This window comes from Schistocerca gregaria, chromosome 3 (genome assembly GCF_023897955.1).
Source record: "Schistocerca gregaria isolate iqSchGreg1 chromosome 3, iqSchGreg1.2, whole genome shotgun sequence".
Lineage (NCBI taxonomy): Eukaryota > Metazoa > Arthropoda > Insecta > Orthoptera > Acrididae > Schistocerca > Schistocerca gregaria.
In genome coordinates this window covers 313,701,233-313,723,506 of record NC_064922.1, presented here as the reverse complement: position 1 = coordinate 313,723,506, position 22,274 = coordinate 313,701,233, and the positions used below count along the sequence as shown (strand labels likewise).

General features: G+C 44.5%; 52 non-coding genes across 52 annotated transcripts; 18 read left to right on the top strand and 34 right to left on the bottom strand.

Annotated features, from left to right (window-relative positions):
• Nucleotides 1-111: 111 nt before the first annotated feature.
• On the bottom strand, nucleotides 112-183 carry Trnaw-cca (transfer RNA tryptophan (anticodon CCA)). Its single transcript has one exon. It is a non-coding gene; the product is annotated as a tRNA-Trp (tRNA).
• Nucleotides 184-301: 118 nt separating this feature from the next.
• Trnaa-cgc (transfer RNA alanine (anticodon CGC)) lies at nucleotides 302-373 on the top strand. Its single transcript has one exon. It is a non-coding gene; the product is annotated as a tRNA-Ala (tRNA).
• Nucleotides 374-655: 282 nt separating this feature from the next.
• Trnac-gca (transfer RNA cysteine (anticodon GCA)) lies at nucleotides 656-727 on the bottom strand. Its single transcript has one exon. It is a non-coding gene; the product is annotated as a tRNA-Cys (tRNA).
• Nucleotides 728-1,044: 317 nt separating this feature from the next.
• On the bottom strand, nucleotides 1,045-1,116 carry Trnaw-cca (transfer RNA tryptophan (anticodon CCA)). The gene has a single exon. It is a non-coding gene; the product is annotated as a tRNA-Trp (tRNA).
• Nucleotides 1,117-1,234: 118 nt separating this feature from the next.
• Nucleotides 1,235-1,306, top strand: Trnaa-cgc (transfer RNA alanine (anticodon CGC)). Its single transcript has one exon. It is a non-coding gene; the product is annotated as a tRNA-Ala (tRNA).
• A 282-nt stretch (nucleotides 1,307-1,588) lies between these two features.
• On the bottom strand, nucleotides 1,589-1,660 carry Trnac-gca (transfer RNA cysteine (anticodon GCA)). Its single transcript has one exon. It is a non-coding gene; the product is annotated as a tRNA-Cys (tRNA).
• A 317-nt stretch (nucleotides 1,661-1,977) lies between these two features.
• Nucleotides 1,978-2,049, bottom strand: Trnaw-cca (transfer RNA tryptophan (anticodon CCA)). The gene has a single exon. It is a non-coding gene; the product is annotated as a tRNA-Trp (tRNA).
• Nucleotides 2,050-2,167: 118 nt separating this feature from the next.
• On the top strand, nucleotides 2,168-2,239 carry Trnaa-cgc (transfer RNA alanine (anticodon CGC)). Its single transcript has one exon. It is a non-coding gene; the product is annotated as a tRNA-Ala (tRNA).
• A 282-nt stretch (nucleotides 2,240-2,521) lies between these two features.
• Nucleotides 2,522-2,593, bottom strand: Trnac-gca (transfer RNA cysteine (anticodon GCA)). The gene has a single exon. It is a non-coding gene; the product is annotated as a tRNA-Cys (tRNA).
• Nucleotides 2,594-2,910: 317 nt separating this feature from the next.
• Trnaw-cca (transfer RNA tryptophan (anticodon CCA)) lies at nucleotides 2,911-2,982 on the bottom strand. Its single transcript has one exon. It is a non-coding gene; the product is annotated as a tRNA-Trp (tRNA).
• Nucleotides 2,983-3,100: 118 nt separating this feature from the next.
• On the top strand, nucleotides 3,101-3,172 carry Trnaa-cgc (transfer RNA alanine (anticodon CGC)). Its single transcript has one exon. It is a non-coding gene; the product is annotated as a tRNA-Ala (tRNA).
• A 282-nt stretch (nucleotides 3,173-3,454) lies between these two features.
• Nucleotides 3,455-3,526, bottom strand: Trnac-gca (transfer RNA cysteine (anticodon GCA)). Its single transcript has one exon. It is a non-coding gene; the product is annotated as a tRNA-Cys (tRNA).
• Nucleotides 3,527-3,843: 317 nt separating this feature from the next.
• On the bottom strand, nucleotides 3,844-3,915 carry Trnaw-cca (transfer RNA tryptophan (anticodon CCA)). Its single transcript has one exon. It is a non-coding gene; the product is annotated as a tRNA-Trp (tRNA).
• Nucleotides 3,916-4,033: 118 nt separating this feature from the next.
• Trnaa-cgc (transfer RNA alanine (anticodon CGC)) lies at nucleotides 4,034-4,105 on the top strand. Its single transcript has one exon. It is a non-coding gene; the product is annotated as a tRNA-Ala (tRNA).
• A 282-nt stretch (nucleotides 4,106-4,387) lies between these two features.
• Nucleotides 4,388-4,459, bottom strand: Trnac-gca (transfer RNA cysteine (anticodon GCA)). The gene has a single exon. It is a non-coding gene; the product is annotated as a tRNA-Cys (tRNA).
• Nucleotides 4,460-4,776: 317 nt separating this feature from the next.
• On the bottom strand, nucleotides 4,777-4,848 carry Trnaw-cca (transfer RNA tryptophan (anticodon CCA)). The gene has a single exon. It is a non-coding gene; the product is annotated as a tRNA-Trp (tRNA).
• Nucleotides 4,849-4,966: 118 nt separating this feature from the next.
• Trnaa-cgc (transfer RNA alanine (anticodon CGC)) lies at nucleotides 4,967-5,038 on the top strand. Its single transcript has one exon. It is a non-coding gene; the product is annotated as a tRNA-Ala (tRNA).
• A 282-nt stretch (nucleotides 5,039-5,320) lies between these two features.
• On the bottom strand, nucleotides 5,321-5,392 carry Trnac-gca (transfer RNA cysteine (anticodon GCA)). Its single transcript has one exon. It is a non-coding gene; the product is annotated as a tRNA-Cys (tRNA).
• A 317-nt stretch (nucleotides 5,393-5,709) lies between these two features.
• Nucleotides 5,710-5,781, bottom strand: Trnaw-cca (transfer RNA tryptophan (anticodon CCA)). The gene has a single exon. It is a non-coding gene; the product is annotated as a tRNA-Trp (tRNA).
• A 118-nt stretch (nucleotides 5,782-5,899) lies between these two features.
• Trnaa-cgc (transfer RNA alanine (anticodon CGC)) lies at nucleotides 5,900-5,971 on the top strand. The gene has a single exon. It is a non-coding gene; the product is annotated as a tRNA-Ala (tRNA).
• A 282-nt stretch (nucleotides 5,972-6,253) lies between these two features.
• Nucleotides 6,254-6,325, bottom strand: Trnac-gca (transfer RNA cysteine (anticodon GCA)). Its single transcript has one exon. It is a non-coding gene; the product is annotated as a tRNA-Cys (tRNA).
• A 317-nt stretch (nucleotides 6,326-6,642) lies between these two features.
• Nucleotides 6,643-6,714, bottom strand: Trnaw-cca (transfer RNA tryptophan (anticodon CCA)). Its single transcript has one exon. It is a non-coding gene; the product is annotated as a tRNA-Trp (tRNA).
• Nucleotides 6,715-6,832: 118 nt separating this feature from the next.
• Trnaa-cgc (transfer RNA alanine (anticodon CGC)) lies at nucleotides 6,833-6,904 on the top strand. Its single transcript has one exon. It is a non-coding gene; the product is annotated as a tRNA-Ala (tRNA).
• Nucleotides 6,905-7,186: 282 nt separating this feature from the next.
• Trnac-gca (transfer RNA cysteine (anticodon GCA)) lies at nucleotides 7,187-7,258 on the bottom strand. Its single transcript has one exon. It is a non-coding gene; the product is annotated as a tRNA-Cys (tRNA).
• Nucleotides 7,259-7,575: 317 nt separating this feature from the next.
• Trnaw-cca (transfer RNA tryptophan (anticodon CCA)) lies at nucleotides 7,576-7,647 on the bottom strand. Its single transcript has one exon. It is a non-coding gene; the product is annotated as a tRNA-Trp (tRNA).
• Nucleotides 7,648-7,765: 118 nt separating this feature from the next.
• Trnaa-cgc (transfer RNA alanine (anticodon CGC)) lies at nucleotides 7,766-7,837 on the top strand. Its single transcript has one exon. It is a non-coding gene; the product is annotated as a tRNA-Ala (tRNA).
• A 282-nt stretch (nucleotides 7,838-8,119) lies between these two features.
• Trnac-gca (transfer RNA cysteine (anticodon GCA)) lies at nucleotides 8,120-8,191 on the bottom strand. Its single transcript has one exon. It is a non-coding gene; the product is annotated as a tRNA-Cys (tRNA).
• A 317-nt stretch (nucleotides 8,192-8,508) lies between these two features.
• Nucleotides 8,509-8,580, bottom strand: Trnaw-cca (transfer RNA tryptophan (anticodon CCA)). Its single transcript has one exon. It is a non-coding gene; the product is annotated as a tRNA-Trp (tRNA).
• A 118-nt stretch (nucleotides 8,581-8,698) lies between these two features.
• Nucleotides 8,699-8,770, top strand: Trnaa-cgc (transfer RNA alanine (anticodon CGC)). Its single transcript has one exon. It is a non-coding gene; the product is annotated as a tRNA-Ala (tRNA).
• Nucleotides 8,771-9,052: 282 nt separating this feature from the next.
• Nucleotides 9,053-9,124, bottom strand: Trnac-gca (transfer RNA cysteine (anticodon GCA)). The gene has a single exon. It is a non-coding gene; the product is annotated as a tRNA-Cys (tRNA).
• Nucleotides 9,125-9,441: 317 nt separating this feature from the next.
• Nucleotides 9,442-9,513, bottom strand: Trnaw-cca (transfer RNA tryptophan (anticodon CCA)). The gene has a single exon. It is a non-coding gene; the product is annotated as a tRNA-Trp (tRNA).
• A 118-nt stretch (nucleotides 9,514-9,631) lies between these two features.
• On the top strand, nucleotides 9,632-9,703 carry Trnaa-cgc (transfer RNA alanine (anticodon CGC)). Its single transcript has one exon. It is a non-coding gene; the product is annotated as a tRNA-Ala (tRNA).
• A 282-nt stretch (nucleotides 9,704-9,985) lies between these two features.
• On the bottom strand, nucleotides 9,986-10,057 carry Trnac-gca (transfer RNA cysteine (anticodon GCA)). The gene has a single exon. It is a non-coding gene; the product is annotated as a tRNA-Cys (tRNA).
• Nucleotides 10,058-10,374: 317 nt separating this feature from the next.
• Trnaw-cca (transfer RNA tryptophan (anticodon CCA)) lies at nucleotides 10,375-10,446 on the bottom strand. The gene has a single exon. It is a non-coding gene; the product is annotated as a tRNA-Trp (tRNA).
• Nucleotides 10,447-10,564: 118 nt separating this feature from the next.
• Nucleotides 10,565-10,636, top strand: Trnaa-cgc (transfer RNA alanine (anticodon CGC)). Its single transcript has one exon. It is a non-coding gene; the product is annotated as a tRNA-Ala (tRNA).
• A 282-nt stretch (nucleotides 10,637-10,918) lies between these two features.
• Nucleotides 10,919-10,990, bottom strand: Trnac-gca (transfer RNA cysteine (anticodon GCA)). Its single transcript has one exon. It is a non-coding gene; the product is annotated as a tRNA-Cys (tRNA).
• Nucleotides 10,991-11,307: 317 nt separating this feature from the next.
• Trnaw-cca (transfer RNA tryptophan (anticodon CCA)) lies at nucleotides 11,308-11,379 on the bottom strand. The gene has a single exon. It is a non-coding gene; the product is annotated as a tRNA-Trp (tRNA).
• A 118-nt stretch (nucleotides 11,380-11,497) lies between these two features.
• On the top strand, nucleotides 11,498-11,569 carry Trnaa-cgc (transfer RNA alanine (anticodon CGC)). The gene has a single exon. It is a non-coding gene; the product is annotated as a tRNA-Ala (tRNA).
• Nucleotides 11,570-18,039: 6,470 nt separating this feature from the next.
• Trnaw-cca (transfer RNA tryptophan (anticodon CCA)) lies at nucleotides 18,040-18,111 on the bottom strand. The gene has a single exon. It is a non-coding gene; the product is annotated as a tRNA-Trp (tRNA).
• Nucleotides 18,112-18,229: 118 nt separating this feature from the next.
• Trnaa-cgc (transfer RNA alanine (anticodon CGC)) lies at nucleotides 18,230-18,301 on the top strand. The gene has a single exon. It is a non-coding gene; the product is annotated as a tRNA-Ala (tRNA).
• Nucleotides 18,302-18,583: 282 nt separating this feature from the next.
• Nucleotides 18,584-18,655, bottom strand: Trnac-gca (transfer RNA cysteine (anticodon GCA)). The gene has a single exon. It is a non-coding gene; the product is annotated as a tRNA-Cys (tRNA).
• A 317-nt stretch (nucleotides 18,656-18,972) lies between these two features.
• On the bottom strand, nucleotides 18,973-19,044 carry Trnaw-cca (transfer RNA tryptophan (anticodon CCA)). Its single transcript has one exon. It is a non-coding gene; the product is annotated as a tRNA-Trp (tRNA).
• A 118-nt stretch (nucleotides 19,045-19,162) lies between these two features.
• On the top strand, nucleotides 19,163-19,234 carry Trnaa-cgc (transfer RNA alanine (anticodon CGC)). Its single transcript has one exon. It is a non-coding gene; the product is annotated as a tRNA-Ala (tRNA).
• A 282-nt stretch (nucleotides 19,235-19,516) lies between these two features.
• Nucleotides 19,517-19,588, bottom strand: Trnac-gca (transfer RNA cysteine (anticodon GCA)). Its single transcript has one exon. It is a non-coding gene; the product is annotated as a tRNA-Cys (tRNA).
• Nucleotides 19,589-19,905: 317 nt separating this feature from the next.
• Trnaw-cca (transfer RNA tryptophan (anticodon CCA)) lies at nucleotides 19,906-19,977 on the bottom strand. Its single transcript has one exon. It is a non-coding gene; the product is annotated as a tRNA-Trp (tRNA).
• A 118-nt stretch (nucleotides 19,978-20,095) lies between these two features.
• On the top strand, nucleotides 20,096-20,167 carry Trnaa-cgc (transfer RNA alanine (anticodon CGC)). The gene has a single exon. It is a non-coding gene; the product is annotated as a tRNA-Ala (tRNA).
• A 282-nt stretch (nucleotides 20,168-20,449) lies between these two features.
• Trnac-gca (transfer RNA cysteine (anticodon GCA)) lies at nucleotides 20,450-20,521 on the bottom strand. The gene has a single exon. It is a non-coding gene; the product is annotated as a tRNA-Cys (tRNA).
• A 317-nt stretch (nucleotides 20,522-20,838) lies between these two features.
• Trnaw-cca (transfer RNA tryptophan (anticodon CCA)) lies at nucleotides 20,839-20,910 on the bottom strand. Its single transcript has one exon. It is a non-coding gene; the product is annotated as a tRNA-Trp (tRNA).
• A 118-nt stretch (nucleotides 20,911-21,028) lies between these two features.
• On the top strand, nucleotides 21,029-21,100 carry Trnaa-cgc (transfer RNA alanine (anticodon CGC)). Its single transcript has one exon. It is a non-coding gene; the product is annotated as a tRNA-Ala (tRNA).
• A 282-nt stretch (nucleotides 21,101-21,382) lies between these two features.
• On the bottom strand, nucleotides 21,383-21,454 carry Trnac-gca (transfer RNA cysteine (anticodon GCA)). The gene has a single exon. It is a non-coding gene; the product is annotated as a tRNA-Cys (tRNA).
• A 317-nt stretch (nucleotides 21,455-21,771) lies between these two features.
• On the bottom strand, nucleotides 21,772-21,843 carry Trnaw-cca (transfer RNA tryptophan (anticodon CCA)). The gene has a single exon. It is a non-coding gene; the product is annotated as a tRNA-Trp (tRNA).
• A 118-nt stretch (nucleotides 21,844-21,961) lies between these two features.
• Trnaa-cgc (transfer RNA alanine (anticodon CGC)) lies at nucleotides 21,962-22,033 on the top strand. Its single transcript has one exon. It is a non-coding gene; the product is annotated as a tRNA-Ala (tRNA).
• Nucleotides 22,034-22,274: the final 241 nt, after the last annotated feature.

Genomic DNA, 22,274 nt, shown 5'->3' with positions numbered 1-22,274 from the left:
TCACTAGTAGCTTTTTTCAAGCAGGTTCTGTTCGTCCGTTCTCTGTAATCGTTTGGTATCTGATTAAATTGACATACTCGTCCATGGCTTCCGTAAACGAAAATTTCACTGTGACCCCGACGTGATTTGAACACGCAACCTTCTGATCTGGAGTCAGACGCGCTACCGTTGCGCCACGGAGTCGACGCTGCTAAGCTCTTATCATGAATAGGTTCCTCGAACACTTACTGTACCGTTCAAACCTAAGAAATAATGACAGTAGGATCCACGAGAGACTCTTCCCAGATGTACTTGCTCTGGCGGGGGAGTAACTCAGTGGTAGAGTGTCTGCTTCGCATGCAGAAAGTCCTGGGTTCAAATCCCAGCTCCTCCAATTTTTGTTTCTCCGTGCAGCAGTATATGAAAACTTTTGCCTAGCACCATATTCTATCAAATTCAGTGTACAAGATTCTTCCCCAAGCAAGTGGATTTCTTACAGTTCGACGCCTTAGCGGGAGGACGATGACCTGCAAGACCCTGGCCTGCGATCCCCCCATTGAAATGTTGCTCCAAAGCCTTCGGTATGGCGTGCGGAGTGCATCTCAATCATTTCAAACATGTATTTGCAACTAAATGCGACAATCGTTATTTGTTTTTTCAAGATACTGAAAAATGAAGGGGGCACCCGGGATTGAACCGGGGACCTCTCGATCTGCAGTCGAATGCTCTACGACTGAGCTATACCCCCTTTCACAAACTTTCTATCCCCATAACTTAAGGAAAATTGTTATACTCTGTCTGGCTAAAGACGTCTAATCGAGCAAAATATTGCGTAATCATTATCTCTCAGTTATATATTAGCGTTAAACGATATAAATAACAAAAATATTAGACACTTCGCGCCTGGAGAAAGTGCGAGTCGGCGCCTTCACCTTAATGTCAGAATGCGAAAATTCACTAGTAGCTTTTTTCAAGCAGGTTCTGTTCGTCCGTTCTCTGTAATCGTTTGGTATCTGATTAAATTGACATACTCGTCCATGGCTTCCGTAAACGAAAATTTCACTGTGACCCCGACGTGATTTGAACACGCAACCTTCTGATCTGGAGTCAGACGCGCTACCGTTGCGCCACGGAGTCGACGCTGCTAAGCTCTTATCATGAATAGGTTCCTCGAACACTTACTGTACCGTTCAAACCTAAGAAATAATGACAGTAGGATCCACGAGAGACTCTTCCCAGATGTACTTGCTCTGGCGGGGGTGTAACTCAGTGGTAGAGTGTCTGCTTCGCATGCAGAAAGTCCTGGGTTCAAATCCCAGCTCCTCCAATTTTTGTTTCTCCGTGCAGCAGTATATGAAAACTTTTGCCTAGCACCATATTCTATCAAATTCAGCGTACAAGATTCTTCCCCAAGCAAGTGGATTTCTTACAGTTCGACGCCTTAGCGGGAGGACGATGACCTGCAAGACCCTGGCCTGCGATCCCCCCATTGAAATGTTGCTCCAAAGCCTTCGGTATGGCGTGCGGAGTGCATCTCAATCATTTCAAACATGTATTTGCAACTAAATGCGACAATCGTTATTTGTTTTTTCAAGATACTGAAAAATGAAGGGGGCACCCGGGATTGAACCGGGGACCTCTCGATCTGCAGTCGAATGCTCTACGACTGAGCTATACCCCCTTTCACAAACTTTCTATCCCCATAACTTAAGGAAAATTGTTATACTCTGTCTGGCTAAAGACGTCTAATCGAGCAAAATATTGCGTAATCATTATCTCTCAGTTATATATTAGCGTTAAACGATATAAATAACAAAAATATTAGACACTTCGCGCCTGGAGAAAGTGCGAGTCGGCGCCTTCACCTTAATGTCAGAATGCGAAAATTCACTAGTAGCTTTTTTCAAGCAGGTTCTGTTCGTCCGTTCTCTGTAATCGTTTGGTATCTGATTAAATTGACATACTCGTCCATGGCTTCCGTAAACGAAAATTTCACTGTGACCCCGACGTGATTTGAACACGCAACCTTCTGATCTGGAGTCAGACGCGCTACCGTTGCGCCACGGAGTCGACGCTGCTAAGCTCTTATCATGAATAGGTTCCTCGAACACTTACTGTACCGTTCAAACCTAAGAAATAATGACAGTAGGATCCACGAGAGACTCTTCCCAGATGTACTTGCTCTGGCGGGGGTGTAACTCAGTGGTAGAGTGTCTGCTTCGCATGCAGAAAGTCCTGGGTTCAAATCCCAGCTCCTCCAATTTTTGTTTCTCCGTGCAGCAGTATATGAAAACTTTTGCCTAGCACCATATTCTATCAAATTCAGCGTACAAGATTCTTCCCCAAGCAAGTGGATTTCTTACAGTTCGACGCCTTAGCGGGAGGACGATGACCTGCAAGACCCTGGCCTGCGATCCCCCCATTGAAATGTTGCTCCAAAGCCTTCGGTATGGCGTGCGGAGTGCATCTCAATCATTTCAAACATGTATTTGCAACTAAATGCGACAATCGTTATTTGTTTTTTCAAGATACTGAAAAATGAAGGGGGCACCCGGGATTGAACCGGGGACCTCTCGATCTGCAGTCGAATGCTCTACGACTGAGCTATACCCCCTTTCACAAACTTTCTATCCCCATAACTTAAGGAAAATTGTTATACTCTGTCTGGCTAAAGACGTCTAATCGAGCAAAATATTGCGTAATCATTATCTCTCAGTTATATATTAGCGTTAAACGATATAAATAACAAAAATATTAGACACTTCGCGCCTGGAGAAAGTGCGAGTCGGCGCCTTCACCTTAATGTCAGAATGCGAAAATTCACTAGTAGCTTTTTTCAAGCAGGTTCTGTTCGTCCGTTCTCTGTAATCGTTTGGTATCTGATTAAATTGACATACTCGTCCATGGCTTCCGTAAACGAAAATTTCACTGTGACCCCGACGTGATTTGAACACGCAACCTTCTGATCTGGAGTCAGACGCGCTACCGTTGCGCCACGGAGTCGACGCTGCTAAGCTCTTATCATGAATAGGTTCCTCGAACACTTACTGTACCGTTCAAACCTAAGAAATAATGACAGTAGGATCCACGAGAGACTCTTCCCAGATGTACTTGCTCTGGCGGGGGTGTAACTCAGTGGTAGAGTGTCTGCTTCGCATGCAGAAAGTCCTGGGTTCAAATCCCAGCTCCTCCAATTTTTGTTTCTCCGTGCAGCAGTATATGAAAACTTTTGCCTAGCACCATATTCTATCAAATTCAGCGTACAAGATTCTTCCCCAAGCAAGTGGATTTCTTACAGTTCGACGCCTTAGCGGGAGGACGATGACCTGCAAGACCCTGGCCTGCGATCCCCCCATTGAAATGTTGCTCCAAAGCCTTCGGTATGGCGTGCGGAGTGCATCTCAATCATTTCAAACATGTATTTGCAACTAAATGCGACAATCGTTATTTGTTTTTTCAAGATACTGAAAAATGAAGGGGGCACCCGGGATTGAACCGGGGACCTCTCGATCTGCAGTCGAATGCTCTACGACTGAGCTATACCCCCTTTCACAAACTTTCTATCCCCATAACTTAAGGAAAATTGTTATACTCTGTCTGGCTAAAGACGTCTAATCGAGCAAAATATTGCGTAATCATTATCTCTCAGTTATATATTAGCGTTAAACGATATAAATAACAAAAATATTAGACACTTCGCGCCTGGAGAAAGTGCGAGTCGGCGCCTTCACCTTAATGTCAGAATGCGAAAATTCACTAGTAGCTTTTTTCAAGCAGGTTCTGTTCGTCCGTTCTCTGTAATCGTTTGGTATCTGATTAAATTGACATACTCGTCCATGGCTTCCGTAAACGAAAATTTCACTGTGACCCCGACGTGATTTGAACACGCAACCTTCTGATCTGGAGTCAGACGCGCTACCGTTGCGCCACGGAGTCGACGCTGCTAAGCTCTTATCATGAATAGGTTCCTCGAACACTTACTGTACCGTTCAAACCTAAGAAATAATGACAGTAGGATCCACGAGAGACTCTTCCCAGATGTACTTGCTCTGGCGGGGGTGTAACTCAGTGGTAGAGTGTCTGCTTCGCATGCAGAAAGTCCTGGGTTCAAATCCCAGCTCCTCCAATTTTTGTTTCTCCGTGCAGCAGTATATGAAAACTTTTGCCTAGCACCATATTCTATCAAATTCAGCGTACAAGATTCTTCCCCAAGCAAGTGGATTTCTTACAGTTCGACGCCTTAGCGGGAGGACGATGACCTGCAAGACCCTGGCCTGCGATCCCCCCATTGAAATGTTGCTCCAAAGCCTTCGGTATGGCGTGCGGAGTGCATCTCAATCATTTCAAACATGTATTTGCAACTAAATGCGACAATCGTTATTTGTTTTTTCAAGATACTGAAAAATGAAGGGGGCACCCGGGATTGAACCGGGGACCTCTCGATCTGCAGTCGAATGCTCTACGACTGAGCTATACCCCCTTTCACAAACTTTCTATCCCCATAACTTAAGGAAAATTGTTATACTCTGTCTGGCTAAAGACGTCTAATCGAGCAAAATATTGCGTAATCATTATCTCTCAGTTATATATTAGCGTTAAACGATATAAATAACAAAAATATTAGACACTTCGCGCCTGGAGAAAGTGCGAGTCGGCGCCTTCACCTTAATGTCAGAATGCGAAAATTCACTAGTAGCTTTTTTCAAGCAGGTTCTGTTCGTCCGTTCTCTGTAATCGTTTGGTATCTGATTAAATTGACATACTCGTCCATGGCTTCCGTAAACGAAAATTTCACTGTGACCCCGACGTGATTTGAACACGCAACCTTCTGATCTGGAGTCAGACGCGCTACCGTTGCGCCACGGAGTCGACGCTGCTAAGCTCTTATCATGAATAGGTTCCTCGAACACTTACTGTACCGTTCAAACCTAAGAAATAATGACAGTAGGATCCACGAGAGACTCTTCCCAGATGTACTTGCTCTGGCGGGGGTGTAACTCAGTGGTAGAGTGTCTGCTTCGCATGCAGAAAGTCCTGGGTTCAAATCCCAGCTCCTCCAATTTTTGTTTCTCCGTGCAGCAGTATATGAAAACTTTTGCCTAGCACCATATTCTATCAAATTCAGCGTACAAGATTCTTCCCCAAGCAAGTGGATTTCTTACAGTTCGACGCCTTAGCGGGAGGACGATGACCTGCAAGACCCTGGCCTGCGATCCCCCCATTGAAATGTTGCTCCAAAGCCTTCGGTATGGCGTGCGGAGTGCATCTCAATCATTTCAAACATGTATTTGCAACTAAATGCGACAATCGTTATTTGTTTTTTCAAGATACTGAAAAATGAAGGGGGCACCCGGGATTGAACCGGGGACCTCTCGATCTGCAGTCGAATGCTCTACGACTGAGCTATACCCCCTTTCACAAACTTTCTATCCCCATAACTTAAGGAAAATTGTTATACTCTGTCTGGCTAAAGACGTCTAATCGAGCAAAATATTGCGTAATCATTATCTCTCAGTTATATATTAGCGTTAAACGATATAAATAACAAAAATATTAGACACTTCGCGCCTGGAGAAAGTGCGAGTCGGCGCCTTCACCTTAATGTCAGAATGCGAAAATTCACTAGTAGCTTTTTTCAAGCAGGTTCTGTTCGTCCGTTCTCTGTAATCGTTTGGTATCTGATTAAATTGACATACTCGTCCATGGCTTCCGTAAACGAAAATTTCACTGTGACCCCGATGTGATTTGAACACGCAACCTTCTGATCTGGAGTCAGACGCGCTACCGTTGCGCCACGGAGTCGACGCTGCTAAGCTCTTATCATGAATAGGTTCCTCGAACACTTACTGTACCGTTCAAACCTAAGAAATAATGACAGTAGGATCCACGAGAGACTCTTCCCAGATGTACTTGCTCTGGCGGGGGTGTAACTCAGTGGTAGAGTGTCTGCTTCGCATGCAGAAAGTCCTGGGTTCAAATCCCAGCTCCTCCAATTTTTGTTTCTCCGTGCAGCAGTATATGAAAACTTTTGCCTAGCACCATATTCTATCAAATTCAGCGTACAAGATTCTTCCCCAAGCAAGTGGATTTCTTACAGTTCGACGCCTTAGCGGGAGGACGATGACCTGCAAGACCCTGGCCTGCGATCCCCCCATTGAAATGTTGCTCCAAAGCCTTCGGTATGGCGTGCGGAGTGCATCTCAATCATTTCAAACATGTATTTGCAACTAAATGCGACAATCGTTATTTGTTTTTTCAAGATACTGAAAAATGAAGGGGGCACCCGGGATTGAACCGGGGACCTCTCGATCTGCAGTCGAATGCTCTACGACTGAGCTATACCCCCTTTCACAAACTTTCTATCCCCATAACTTAAGGAAAATTGTTATACTCTGTCTGGCTAAAGACGTCTAATCGAGCAAAATATTGCGTAATCATTATCTCTCAGTTATATATTAGCGTTAAACGATATAAATAACAAAAATATTAGACACTTCGCGCCTGGAGAAAGTGCGAGTCGGCGCCTTCACCTTAATGTCAGAATGCGAAAATTCACTAGTAGCTTTTTTCAAGCAGGTTCTGTTCGTCCGTTCTCTGTAATCGTTTGGTATCTGATTAAATTGACATACTCGTCCATGGCTTCCGTAAACGAAAATTTCACTGTGACCCCGACGTGATTTGAACACGCAACCTTCTGATCTGGAGTCAGACGCGCTACCGTTGCGCCACGGAGTCGACGCTGCTAAGCTCTTATCATGAATAGGTTCCTCGAACACTTACTGTACCGTTCAAACCTAAGAAATAATGACAGTAGGATCCACGAGAGACTCTTCCCAGATGTACTTGCTCTGGCGGGGGTGTAACTCAGTGGTAGAGTGTCTGCTTCGCATGCAGAAAGTCCTGGGTTCAAATCCCAGCTCCTCCAATTTTTGTTTCTCCGTGCAGCAGTATATGAAAACTTTTGCCTAGCACCATATTCTATCAAATTCAGCGTACAAGATTCTTCCCCAAGCAAGTGGATTTCTTACAGTTCGACGCCTTAGCGGGAGGACGATGACCTGCAAGACCCTGGCCTGCGATCCCCCCATTGAAATGTTGCTCCAAAGCCTTCGGTATGGCGTGCGGAGTGCATCTCAATCATTTCAAACATGTATTTGCAACTAAATGCGACAATCGTTATTTGTTTTTTCAAGATACTGAAAAATGAAGGGGGCACCCGGGATTGAACCGGGGACCTCTCGATCTGCAGTCGAATGCTCTACGACTGAGCTATACCCCCTTTCACAAACTTTCTATCCCCATAACTTAAGGAAAATTGTTATACTCTGTCTGGCTAAAGACGTCTAATCGAGCAAAATATTGCGTAATCATTATCTCTCAGTTATATATTAGCGTTAAACGATATAAATAACAAAAATATTAGACACTTCGCGCCTGGAGAAAGTGCGAGTCGGCGCCTTCACCTTAATGTCAGAATGCGAAAATTCACTAGTAGCTTTTTTCAAGCAGGTTCTGTTCGTCCGTTCTCTGTAATCGTTTGGTATCTGATTAAATTGACATACTCGTGCATGGCTTCCGTAAACGAAAATTTCACTGTGACCCCGACGTGATTTGAACACGCAACCTTCTGATCTGGAGTCAGACGCGCTACCGTTGCGCCACGGAGTCGACGCTGTTGAGCTCTTATCATGAATAGGTTCCTCGAACACTTACTGTACCGTTCAAACCTAAGAAATAATGACAGTAGGATCCACGAGAGACTCTTCCCAGATGTACTTGCTCTGGCGGGGGTGTAACTCAGTGGTAGAGTGTCTGCTTCGCATGCAGAAAGTCCTGGGTTCAAATCCCAGCTCCTCCAATTTTTGTTTCTCCGTGCAGCAGTATATGAAAACTTTTGCCTAGCACCATATTCTATCAAATTCAGCGTACAAGATTCTTCCCCAAGCAAGTGGATTTCTTACAGTTCGACGCCTTAGCGGGAGGACGATGACCTGCAAGACCCTGGCCTGCGATCCCCCCATTGAAATGTTGCTCCAAAGCCTTCGGTATGGCGTGCGGAGTGCATCTCAATCATTTCAAACATGTATTTGCAACTAAATGCGACAATCGTTATTTGTTTTTTCAAGATACTGAAAAATGAAGGGGGCACCCGGGATTGAACCGGGGACCTCTCGATCTGCAGTCGAATGCTCTACGACTGAGCTATACCCCCTTTCACAAACTTTCTATCCCCATAACTTAAGGAAAATTGTTATACTCTGTCTGGCTAAAGACGTCTAATCGAGCAAAATATTGCGTAATCATTATCTCTCAGTTATATATTAGCGTTAAACGATATAAATAACAAAAATATTAGACACTTCGCGCCTGGAGAAAGTGCGAGTCGGCGCCTTCACCTTAATGTCAGAATGCGAAAATTCACTAGTAGCTTTTTTCAAGCAGGTTCTGTTCGTCCGTTCTCTGTAATCGTTTGGTATCTGATTAAATTGACATACTCGTCCATGGCTTCCGTAAACGAAAATTTCACTGTGACCCCGACGTGATTTGAACACGCAACCTTCTGATCTGGAGTCAGACGCGCTACCGTTGCGCCACGGAGTCGACGCTGCTAAGCTCTTATCATGAATAGGTTCCTCGAACACTTACTGTACCGTTCAAACCTAAGAAATAATGACAGTAGGATCCACGAGAGACTCTTCCCAGATGTACTTGCTCTGGCGGGGGTGTAACTCAGTGGTAGAGTGTCTGCTTCGCATGCAGAAAGTCCTGGGTTCAAATCCCAGCTCCTCCAATTTTTGTTTCTCCGTGCAGCAGTATATGAAAACTTTTGCCTAGCACCATATTCTATCAAATTCAGCGTACAAGATTCTTCCCCAAGCAAGTGGATTTCTTACAGTTCGACGCCTTAGCGGGAGGACGATGACCTGCAAGACCCTGGCCTGCGATCCCCCCATTGAAATGTTGCTCCAAAGCCTTCGGTATGGCGTGCGGAGTGCATCTCAATCATTTCAAACATGTATTTGCAACTAAATGCGACAATCGTTATTTGTTTTTTCAAGATACTGAAAAATGAAGGGGGCACCCGGGATTGAACCGGGGACCTCTCGATCTGCAGTCGAATGCTCTACGACTGAGCTATACCCCCTTTCACAAACTTTCTATCCCCATAACTTAAGGAAAATTGTTATACTCTGTCTGGCTAAAGACGTCTAATCGAGCAAAATATTGCGTAATCATTATCTCTCAGTTATATATTAGCGTTAAACGATATAAATAACAAAAATATTAGACACTTCGCGCCTGGAGAAAGTGCGAGTCGGCGCCTTCACCTTAATGTCAGAATGCGAAAATTCACTAGTAGCTTTTTTCAAGCAGGTTCTGTTCGTCCGTTCTCTGTAATCGTTTGGTATCTGATTAAATTGACATACTCGTCCATGGCTTCCGTAAACGAAAATTTCACTGTGACCCCGACGTGATTTGAACACGCAACCTTCTGATCTGGAGTCAGACGCGCTACCGTTGCGCCACGGAGTCGACGCTGCTAAGCTCTTATCATGAATAGGTTCCTCGAACACTTACTGTACCGTTCAAACCTAAGAAATAATGACAGTAGGATCCACGAGAGACTCTTCCCAGATGTACTTGCTCTGGCGGGGGTGTAACTCAGTGGTAGAGTGTCTGCTTCGCATGCAGAAAGTCCTGGGTTCAAATCCCAGCTCCTCCAATTTTTGTTTCTCCGTGCAGCAGTATATGAAAACTTTTGCCTAGCACCATATTCTATCAAATTCAGCGTACAAGATTCTTCCCCAAGCAAGTGGATTTCTTACAGTTCGACGCCTTAGCGGGAGGACGATGACCTGCAAGACCCTGGCCTGCGATCCCCCCATTGAAATGTTGCTCCAAAGCCTTCGGTATGGCGTGCGGAGTGCATCTCAATCATTTCAAACATGTATTTGCAACTAAATGCGACAATCGTTATTTGTTTTTTCAAGATACTGAAAAATGAAGGGGGCACCCGGGATTGAACCGGGGACCTCTCGATCTGCAGTCGAATGCTCTACGACTGAGCTATACCCCCTTTCACAAACTTTCTATCCCCATAACTTAAGGAAAATTGTTATACTCTGTCTGGCTAAAGACGTCTAATCGAGCAAAATATTGCGTAATCATTATCTCTCAGTTATATATTAGCGTTAAACGATATAAATAACAAAAATATTAGACACTTCGCGCCTGGAGAAAGTGCGAGTCGGCGCCTTCACCTTAATGTCAGAATGCGAAAATTCACTAGTAGCTTTTTTCAAGCAGGTTCTGTTCGTCCGTTCTCTGTAATCGTTTGGTATCTGATTAAATTGACATACTCGTCCATGGCTTCCGTAAACGAAAATTTCACTGTGACCCCGACGTGATTTGAACACGCAACCTTCTGATCTGGAGTCAGACGCGCTACCGTTGCGCCACGGAGTCGACGCTGCTAAGCTCTTATCATGAATAGGTTCCTCGAACACTTACTGTACCGTTCAAACCTAAGAAATAATGACAGTAGGATCCACGAGAGACTCTTCCCAGATGTACTTGCTCTGGCGGGGGTGTAACTCAGTGGTAGAGTGTCTGCTTCGCATGCAGAAAGTCCTGGGTTCAAATCCCAGCTCCTCCAATTTTTGTTTCTCCGTGCAGCAGTATATGAAAACTTTTGCCTAGCACCATATTCTATCAAATTCAGCGTACAAGATTCTTCCCCAAGCAAGTGGATTTCTTACAGTTCGACGCCTTAGCGGGAGGACGATGACCTGCAAGACCCTGGCCTGCGATCCCCCCATTGAAATGTTGCTCCAAAGCCTTCGGTATGGCGTGCGGAGTGCATCTCAATCATTTCAAACATGTATTTGCAACTAAATGCGACAATCGTTATTTGTTTTTTCAAGATACTGAAAAATGAAGGGGGCACCCGGGATTGAACCGGGGACCTCTCGATCTGCAGTCGAATGCTCTACGACTGAGCTATACCCCCTTTCACAAACTTTCTATCCCCATAACTTAAGGAAAATTGTTATACTCTGTCTGGCTAAAGACGTCTAATCGAGCAAAATATTGCGTAATCATTATCTCTCAGTTATATATTAGCGTTAAACGATATAAATAACAAAAATATTAGACACTTCGCGCCTGGAGAAAGTGCGAGTCGGCGTCTTCACCTTAATGTCAGAATGCGAAAATTCACTAGTAGCTTTTTTCAAGCAGGTTCTGTTCGTCCGTTCTCTGTAATCGTTTGGTATCTGATTAAATTGACATACTCGTCCATGGCTTCCGTAAACGAAAATTTCACTGTGACCCCGACGTGATTTGAACACGCAACCTTCTGATCTGGAGTCAGACGCGCTACCGTTGCGCCACGGAGTCGACGCTGCTAAGCTCTTATCATGAATAGGTTCCTCGAACACTTACTGTACCGTTCAAACCTAAGAAATAATGACAGTAGGATCCACGAGAGACTCTTCCCAGATGTACTTGCTCTGGCGGGGGTGTAACTCAGTGGTAGAGTGTCTGCTTCGCATGCAGAAAGTCCTGGGTTCAAATCCCAGCTCCTCCAATTTTTGTTTCTCCGTGCAGCAGTATATGAAAACTTTTGCCTAGCACCATATTCTATCAAATTCAGCGTACAAGATTCTTCCCCAAGCAAGTGGATTTCTTACAGTTCGACGCCTTAGCGGGAGGACGATGACCTGCAAGACCCTGGCCTGCGATCCCCCCATTGAAATGTTGCTCCAAAGCCTTCGGTATGGCGTGCGGAGTGCATCTCAATCATTTCAAACATGTATTTGCAACTAAATGCGACAATCGTTATTTGTTTTTTCAAGATACTGAAAAATGAAGGGGGCACCCGGGATTGAACCGGGGACCTCTCGATCTGCAGTCGAATGCTCTACGACTTTTTTTTTTTTTTTTTTTTTTTTTTTTTTTTTTTTTTTTTTTTTTTTTTTTTTGGGCCTCCCTTCTCCCCACACAGCCCATCCATTCGCTCTCCTTTTATGCCTTCTTCGGCGAGCTTCTATGCTATATCGACTGATTTTTTTTCAAATTTACTGTGACAGTTAGGGAAATGAAATGATGTTTGGCTTCTTCGCCATGTGAGGCTTCTCCTCCGTAGAACTGAAAATTGAAAAATTAAGGCTTCTTGGGAATTAATAAATTGTCACTCTTGCTTCATACTGAAAAAATTAAACAAAAATAGAAAGATTGTAACTGAGGAACACGTGCAAGAAGCTTCCACTGCATTGTGTGCAACGAAACCACCTTTCGATATTACCGAGATCCTGGAAAATCATCATAGATGAAAGTAGTTGCTGGAGATATGGGGTTCATCCAGCAGTAAGTGTGAAGCCGCAGTGCCGTTTCGGGGTTCTGTCCGAGGCCTTCACGGCTACCGTAGCGGCCCTGGGGCACACGAAGTCCCCACCGTACTTCACCCTCAACAGCGATCCCCTACTTTGGCCTGTGACTACATTTTTCGTAGACGAGGGCTATTAAGATGTTTATCCAATCCCTTGTCTCTGAAACAGAATGTGTAACATGTTACCAAAAGTTTTTTTGTGGTCCCTGTGCGTACATATCTGATAATATTTTGCTCGTTCGTATAATTCGTATTCTAAAACACGGTCATTGCCGTGTTCAGATATAACGTAATGTACATAATTGCCAAACAACCACAACACAGCATTGGTTTTCTGGACAGGGAAGAAAACACCATCGGGGAAGAGTAATTTTTCAACATTGATCTCAGTACTAACAGTTCTGGTTATAAAGGCTACCCGCCGTTGGAGTCCCCTCCATATTTCGGCGTATCCGCCACAGAGAAAGCGGTGGATCAATGTGTCAACTGCGTCACATCGGGTGCACACAATCGTGTCACTAAGACCAATGGAGTGCAACTTTTCGTTAGTGGAAACTACGTTATTAACAACTCGGTACCAGGTTGCCTGAATGTCGGAAGACAGTTCACGATTACTAATATTTTTCCAAATTCTTTTCCAGTCTTTGTCGGGATATCTGCACTCCATTTTGTTGACATGTTCTTTCGTTGTTAAGAGTTCCATTAATTTCCTGCAATTCCTTGATTGTGGATTCGTGACAATACTGTCCATGTAGCTAATCTCTAAAAAGAACTGGCGAATATATTTCAATTTATAATTAATTCCGCATATATTTATGGGTGGACGTAAATTTTCTGGCTGTAGGAGTCGATACAGCCTGGCTGTAATACTATGTGGATGTTTTTCTATAATTTGTAGGGTCCTCTTTATATATAACGCCGTAGTCTTCCGCCATATATCTGTTAAACCTAGGCCACCTTCAGCGGAAGGTAACGTAACTGTATCGACTGCTACTCTAAAAATATTCCCTGTCCATATAAATCGGCAAATGATACTCATTATACGTTTGGCAATGGGTTTCGAAACTGGCAATATTTGACCTATATATATAGCTTTTGATAAAATGGAACAATTAATTATTCTGATTCGTTGTTTAATGTTCAGATGTCTGGTCTGATTGAGTATTGTGGCTCCTCTGATTGTATCCAGTACTTTCTTCCAATTGTAGGTCATGGTCTGAAGCGGACATCGGTAAAAGGTGACACCCAGAGCGGTGTGACGATCGACGGAGCGTGCCCATTCCAAACGGACATCTTGAAGACCTTTAAGATTTAAAAACGAACTCTTCACCTCGTTAACCCTAGCGCCTGTAGCTTCACAAAAGATCTGAATATTCGTAGTTAATTTCTCTAAATCTTCGTTACTACGAATAACCACTCCAACGTCATCAGCATATGCATTGGTGACGTTGTTAACGCCAGATATCGTGATGCCCTCAAGATCGACATCGAGTCTCCTTAGTAAAGGCTCCAGTGCAACAACATACAGGAGCATTGACAAAGGACTTCCCTGCGGGACGCCGTTGCGAATTTCAATGGGTGGAGTGAAATGCCCATTTACAGACACTTGTGTTTGGATGCCTTCAACAATGTTAATTAAAACTTGCACAAAATGTTGACTAAAACCCACATAGGTCAACGTTCTGAACAAAAATAAGTGGTTGACCCTGTCAAAAGCCTTTGAGAAGTCGATAAAGGCAAGGCCTCCTGGTGAGGATGACGTTGCAAAAATTGCAGAGACATCCCTATATTCACAAACAGTTTTAAAAATATTCCGCCCCGAGAGACAGGTTTGGTGGTCACCTATGATCTTCTCCATTAGAGGTCTCAGTCTTTCCTTCAGTACACGTGCAATTATTTTATAATCCGAGTTCATCAAACATATTGGTCTCAATTGATTGAGATCTTTAACTGTCGCGTTCCTTCCCTTTGGTATTAGCACAGTTACGCTTTCTTTGAACTCGCGTGGAACAGTAACACCTTGCAACACTTCATTTATCACTTCTGTGAATTGATTACCGATGAGAGGCCAAAATTTACAATAAAACTCTACAGGCAAGCCATCAGGCCCTGGGGACTTACGGGTAGGCGAATATTTAAGTATATCAAACACCTCCTCACATGTGATCGCAGTGGTAAGGGACACATTGTCCTCGTCATTGATAACGTTGTCGATACCTGTAGTTCGTAGCAAATCGTTCGCACAGTCTAGATTATACCGGGTATCAGTATATAACGTACGATAAAATCCATAAACTGCATTTAAAATGTCAGAGTGTTCCGTCAGCACCCGGTTATCGCCCACTCTAAGACAAGCAATAAACGCTCGTCTTCTATTTCTTTCATGTTCGAGTAAGTGGTACAGCGATGCGTTTTCGTCCTCCACCGTTGTCGGGACACGAGATTTAATTTTTAAACCCTCCAGCTGTTGTCGCTTGAGACTTATGAGGTGAGCCTTGATCTTCTTTATTTCAATGAAAACCTCATCAGTCATCTGCTGAGCTGATAGTTCCCTTAAGCATGTATAGTAAAATTCAACGGTATTGCGAGACCACATCGCTCGCTCCCTCCCGTAAGCTATTAGGGATGATCTCAATTTCTTTTTAGCACATGATGTCCACCACGCAAGGCGAGAGCTGTATTTATGGCGCATACGTAGAGCAGCCTGCCATACCTCCGCTACTGTTCTTGATAGGGCACCCTCGAACAACATATGGGTATTCAGCTTCCATAAGGGGCGACCCCAATACGTTCCTTGCTTCTGAAACCGAATGCTGCATTTCACTGCGAGATGGTCCGAAAAGGTAGTGGGAATTACTTCGATACTACTGATTTTATTTTCCAGGTTTGCTGTGACGTATATTCTGTCTATTCTGCTTTGCGAGCGACTACTGATGTACGTAAATTTGACTAACGTGGGGTATTTGCTTTCCCACACGTCTGTCCACTTCATGTTTGTCACCAAAGCCGCCAGTTCCCTGGAGAAGTTAAAATTTGGTCGCTGATCCTTTTTGTGAAGTACACAATTAAAGTCACCACCGATTAAAGCTTCCGCCGGATTCCCCTTAAGTAAATAGACCATATCGTTCTTAAAAAAATTAGCCCTATCATCTCTAGCGTTGTTACCAGAGGGGACATATACATTTAAAACAGTAGTAGTAAAAATTTTACAACTGATGCCCCTACCATTTTCTAACAGACAGATATCCTTCACATCAATACCATCTTTGACAAGGATCGCAGTCCCACATGTGGCTTCCGGTGCAATATTTAAAATCTCTTGAAAACCTGGGACATAAAAGTTGTGGACATTAAATTCCTGTAGGAGGGCTATATCAGTATCCGACTGGTAAAGGAAATCTTTTAAAGAAGCGACTTTCGTTTCACTGCGAATCCGATTTATATTGATCGTGGTCACATTATATGTCAGTTCCGTTGGCATAGGTGCAGGTAAAAGAAATTGGCTAATGAAGTATACCCCATGCAGAGTCACGTCTGTACCATTCCATTCTGTCTGTCAGAAAGAAAAATAGACATTAAAAAAAAAAAAAAAATTAAATGCCACTAGCATGTGTCAGGTCCATCTCCATTCCGTGGTCGGTGCGATCTTCTTGGGCATCGGCCCAATCAAGTCCTTTTCCTGAGACAGTTCGGTCTAAATCCATAGTAGTGCCGGTCTGCAAACCTGCGACGCCAAGCGGTGCGCGAGGTTGTTGTTGAAGATCATCTGCATCGGCACGACTCATCTCCGCTTCAGTACACTCGTTAACTCGTGCTACTGGGCATTGTTCTCGTAGTCGTTCATTATCCCTTAAATGTTTTAACTTTTCCCGCAATGCAGGAGCTAAACTCTCTGCTGCTTTGTGTGCCAATCTCCTCTTCTTGCCTTTCTTCGAAGATCTCTTCGGCGATCTAGCAGGAGATGAAGTTTGCGACCTGTCAGGAGAAGTACCGGATGATACGTCTGACGTCGCCTGTTCCTTTTTTCGGACAAAAGTCCGCGTATCGCATTCCACAACGGCAGAAGGAGGCGCATCTTTTTCCATGGCTCCCACTGGTAGCAACCCAGTCTCCAATTCTACACTATCGCTCGTTGTGGTTTCCTTGACGCAAGTGTCTTCTGTGGGCGCCAACGTGAAACCAATGTCCAGATTGCTATCTTCGTTCATAGTTCCCGCAGAGTGGATGCCTGGAGCGTCCACTCCTCGGAAGCTAGTGGCAATATCCTCACGTTGGTGGGAATCCTGACGACGCAAGGAAACCTCCGTTGCGGGTATTTGGGGATCTTCGGCCGAGTCCGCGGAAGAACGAGCAACCACAGTGGGAGAGTTGGAAAAAGTTGGCGTCGGCATAGATTCGAGGGGCGCGGAGCTGATCGGCAGACCATCCGCAAATCTAGAGCTTGAAGCCGGAGTATCATCGACAACCGCCCGCGAGGCAGCAGGCTCCCCGCGCACAGGCGGCACCGACTCGCCTCGGCTGCGGAAGTCAGCAGCGGCAGCGTATGACAACTTCATACCAACAACAGGGCCGGAACGCGGCATCTCGTCACGCGGTAACTGCGGGACACGCCTCCGTGAACATTCTGCACGAATGTGTTCCGTGGAATTGCATAAAGCGCAAGTCCGCGGTTGCCCATCATAGATAATCAAAGCACGATACCCACAAATATTAAGATAAGAGGGGACATGCTTCTGTAATTCAATCTTAATTTGCCTTACGCCGTTCAAGACAGGAAACATATGAGCTTCAGACCACCTTTCTGCCACATTGGAAATAATTCTGCCATAAGGCCGAAGGGCAACATTAAGTTCTTCGGGCGGAATTTCAAAAGGGAGCTCAAACACTCTGATCGTACGAATCCCGTACCCAGCATGACTAACAGCAACGTCACTCACATTCCCATCAGAATGATTAAACTTCACGCTACCTCCGCAACGATCCACAATGGAACTACATAATTCTGGACTTTTCATCTTCAGATACACAGCATTTGTCACAAACGAGAGATAAACTCCGACAACATCATCACCGTTAATCAATACTTTTTCGATAAACCATGCTTTAATTTCAAATGCTTTAGGTCGAACGAAATTTCGATCGAAAGTAAACTTGATTGTGTCTTTCCTCAAATAATTCGACCTATTCATTCTAGAACTTCATGAATACAAGTGCAACACGAATAGCGGCTTAGCAGCACCACTAACCTCAAACGCAGCGACTCAGCCTATGTTTACTACAGCCAGACGTCCAGCTCCGCCACACGTCCGTCCCGCTCGGCGGCTGACTCGCAACTGACTGAGCTATACCCCCTTTCACAAACTTTCTATCCCCATAACTTAAGGAAAATTGTTATACTCTGTCTGGCTAAAGACGTCTAATCGAGCAAAATATTGCGTAATCATTATCTCTCAGTTATATATTAGCGTTAAACGATATAAATAACAAAAATATTAGACACTTCGCGCCTGGAGAAAGTGCGAGTCGGCGCCTTCACCTTAATGTCAGAATGCGAAAATTCACTAGTAGCTTTTTTCAAGCAGGTTCTGTTCGTCCGTTCTCTGTAATCGTTTGGTATCTGATTAAATTGACATACTCGTCCATGGCTTCCGTAAACGAAAATTTCACTGTGACCCCGACGTGATTTGAACACGCAACCTTCTGATCTGGAGTCAGACGCGCTACCGTTGCGCCACGGAGTCGACGCTGCTAAGCTCTTATCATGAATAGGTTCCTCGAACACTTACTGTACCGTTCAAACCTAAGAAATAATGACAGTAGGATCCACGAGAGACTCTTCCCAGATGTACTTGCTCTGGCGGGGGTGTATCTCAGTGGTAGAGTGTCTGCTTCGCATGCAGAAAGTCCTGGGTTCAAATCCCAGCTCCTCCAATTTTTGTTTCTCCGTGCAGCAGTATATGAAAACTTTTGCCTAGCACCATATTCTATCAAATTCAGCGTACAAGATTCTTCCCCAAGCAAGTGGATTTCTTACAGTTCGACGCCTTAGCGGGAGGACGATGACCTGCAAGACCCTGGCCTGCGATCCCCCCATTGAAATGTTGCTCCAAAGCCTTCGGTATGGCGTGCGGAGTGCATCTCAATCATTTCAAACATGTATTTGCAACTAAATGCGACAATCGTTATTTGTTTTTTCAAGATACTGAAAAATGAAGGGGGCACCCGGGATTGAACCGGGGACCTCTCGATCTGCAGTCGAATGCTCTACGACTGAGCTATACCCCCTTTCACAAACTTTCTATCCCCATAACTTAAGGAAAATTGTTATACTCTGTCTGGCTAAAGACGTCTAATCGAGCAAAATATTGCGTAATCATTATCTCTCAGTTATATATTAGCGTTAAACGATATAAATAACAAAAATATTAGACACTTCGCGCCTGGAGAAAGTGCGAGTCGGCGCCTTCACCTTAATGTCAGAATGCGAAAATTCACTAGTAGCTTTTTTCAAGCAGGTTCTGTTCGTCCGTTCTCTGTAATCGTTTGGTATCTGATTAAATTGACATACTCGTCCATGGCTTCCGTAAACGAAAATTTCACTGTGACCCCGACGTGATTTGAACACGCAACCTTCTGATCTGGAGTCAGACGCGCTACCGTTGCGCCACGGAGTCGACGCTGCTAAGCTCTTATCATGAATAGGTTCCTCGAACACTTACTGTACCGTTCAAACCTAAGAAATAATGACAGTAGTATCCACGAGAGACTCTTCCCAGATGTACTTGCTCTGGCGGGGGTGTAACTCAGTGGTAGAGTGTCTGCTTCGCATGCAGAAAGTCCTGGGTTCAAATCCCAGCTCCTCCAATTTTTGTTTCTCCGTGCAGCAGTATATGAAAACTTTTGCCTAGCACCATATTCTATCAAATTCAGCGTACAAGATTCTTCCCCAAGCAAGTGGATTTCTTACAGTTCGACGCCTTAGCGGGAGGACGATGACCTGCAAGACCCTGGCCTGCGATCCCCCCATTGAAATGTTGCTCCAAAGCCTTCGGTATGGCGTGCGGAGTGCATCTCAATCATTTCAAACATGTATTTGCAACTAAATGCGACAATCGTTATTTGTTTTTTCAAGATACTGAAAAATGAAGGGGGCACCCGGGATTGAACCGGGGACCTCTCGATCTGCAGTCGAATGCTCTACGACTGAGCTATACCCCCTTTCACAAACTTTCTATCCCCATAACTTAAGGAAAATTGTTATACTCTGTCTGGCTAAAGACGTCTAATCGAGCAAAATATTGCGTAATCATTATCTCTCAGTTATATATTAGCGTTAAACGATATAAATAACAAAAATATTAGACACTTCGCGCCTGGAGAAAGTGCGAGTCGGCGCCTTCACCTTAATGTCAGAATGCGAAAATTCACTAGTAGCTTTTTTCAAGCAGGTTCTGTTCGTCCGTTCTCTGTAATCGTTTGGTATCTGATTAAATTGACATACTCGTCCATGGCTTCCGTAAACGAAAATTTCACTGTGACCCCGACGTGATTTGAACACGCAACCTTCTGATCTGGAGTCAGACGCGCTACCGTTGCGCCACGGAGTCGACGCTGCTAAGCTCTTATCATGAATAGGTTCCTCGAACACTTACTGTACCGTTCAAACCTAAGAAATAATGACAGTAGGATCCACGAGAGACTCTTCCCAGATGTACTTGCTCTGGCGGGGGTGTAACTCAGTGGTAGAGTGTCTGCTTCGCATGCAGAAAGTCCTGGGTTCAAATCCCAGCTCCTCCAATTTTTGTTTCTCCGTGCAGCAGTATATGAAAACTTTTGCCTAGCACCATATTCTATCAAATTCAGCGTACAAGATTCTTCCCCAAGCAAGTGGATTTCTTACAGTTCGACGCCTTAGCGGGAGGACGATGACCTGCAAGACCCTGGCCTGCGATCCCCCCATTGAAATGTTGCTCCAAAGCCTTCGGTATGGCGTGCGGAGTGCATCTCAATCATTTCAAACATGTATTTGCAACTAAATGCGACAATCGTTATTTGTTTTTTCAAGATACTGAAAAATGAAGGGGGCACCCGGGATTGAACCGGGGACCTCTCGATCTGCAGTCGAATGCTCTACGACTGAGCTATACCCCCTTTCACAAACTTTCTATCCCCATAACTTAAGGAAAATTGTTATACTCTGTCTGGCTAAAGACGTCTAATCGAGCAAAATATTGCGTAATCATTATCTCTCAGTTATATATTAGCGTTAAACGATATAAAAAACAAAAATATTAGACACTTCGCGCCTGGAGAAAGTGCGAGTCGGCGCCTTCACCTTAATGTCAGAATGCGAAAATTCACTAGTAGCTTTTTTCAAGCAGGTTCTGTTCGTCCGTTCTCTGTAATCGTTTGGTATCTGATTAAATTGACATACTCGTCCATGGCTTCCGTAAACGAAAATTTCACTGTGACCCCGACGTGATTTGAACACGCAACCTTCTGATCTGGAGTCAGACGCGCTACCGTTGCGCCACGGAGTCGACGCTGCTAAGCTCTTATCATGAATAGGTTCCTCGAACACTTACTGTACCGTTCAAACCTAAGAAATAATGACAGTAGGATCCACGAGAGACTCTTCCCAGATGTACTTGCTCTGGCGGGGGTGTAACTCAGTGGTAGAGTGTCTGCTTCGCATGCAGAAAGTCCTGGGTTCAAATCCCAGCTCCTCCAATTTTTGTTTCTCCGTGCAGCAGTATATGAAAACTTTTGCCTAGCACCATATTCTATCAAATTCAGCGTACAAGATTCTTCCCCAAGCAAGTGGATTTCTTACAGTTCGACGCCTTAGCGGGAGGACGATGACCTGCAAGACCCTGGCCTGCGATCCCCCCATTGAAATGTTGCTCCAAAGCCTTCGGTATGGCGTGCGGAGTGCATCTCAATCATTTCAAACATGTATTTGCAACTAAATGCGACAATCGTTATTTGTTTTTTCAAGATACTGAAAAATGAAGGGGGCACCCGGGATTGAACCGGGGACCTCTCGATCTGCAGTCGAATGCTCTACGACTGAGCTATACCCCCTTTCACAAACTTTCTATCCCCATAACTTAAGGAAAATTGTTATACTCTGTCTGGCTAAAGACGTCTAATCGAGCAAAATATTGCGTAATCATTATCTCTCAGTTATATATTAGCGTTAAACGATATAAATAACAAAAATATTAGACACTTCGCGCCTGGAGAAAGTGCGAGTCGGCGCCTTCACCTTAATGTCAGAATGCGAAAATTCACTAGTAGCTTTTTTCAAGCAGGTTCTGTTCGTCCGTTCTCTGTAATCGTTTGGTATCTGATTAAATTGACATACTCGTCCATGGCTTCCGTAAACGAAAATTTCACTGTGACCCCGACGTGATTTGAACACGCAACCTTCTGATCTGGAGTCAGACGCGCTACCGTTGCGCCACGGAGTCGACGCTGCTAAGCTCTTATCATGAATAGGTTCCTCGAACACTTACTGTACCGTTCAAACCTAAGAAATAATGACAGTAGGATCCACGAGAGACTCTTCCCAGATGTACTTGCTCTGGCGGGGGTGTAACTCAGTGGTAGAGTGTCTGCTTCGCATGCAGAAAGTCCTGGGTTCAAATCCCAGCTCCTCCAATTTTTGTTTCTCCGTGCAGCAGTATATGAAAACTTTTGCCTAGCACCATATTCTATCAAATTCAGCGTACAAGATTCTTCCCCAAGCAAGTGGATTTCTTACAGTTCGACGCCTTAGCGGGAGGACGATGACCTGCAAGACCCTGGCCTGCGATCCCCCCATTGAAATGTTGCTCCAAAGCCTTCGGTATGGCGTGCGGAGTGCATCTCAATCATTTCAAACATGTATTTGCAACTAAAT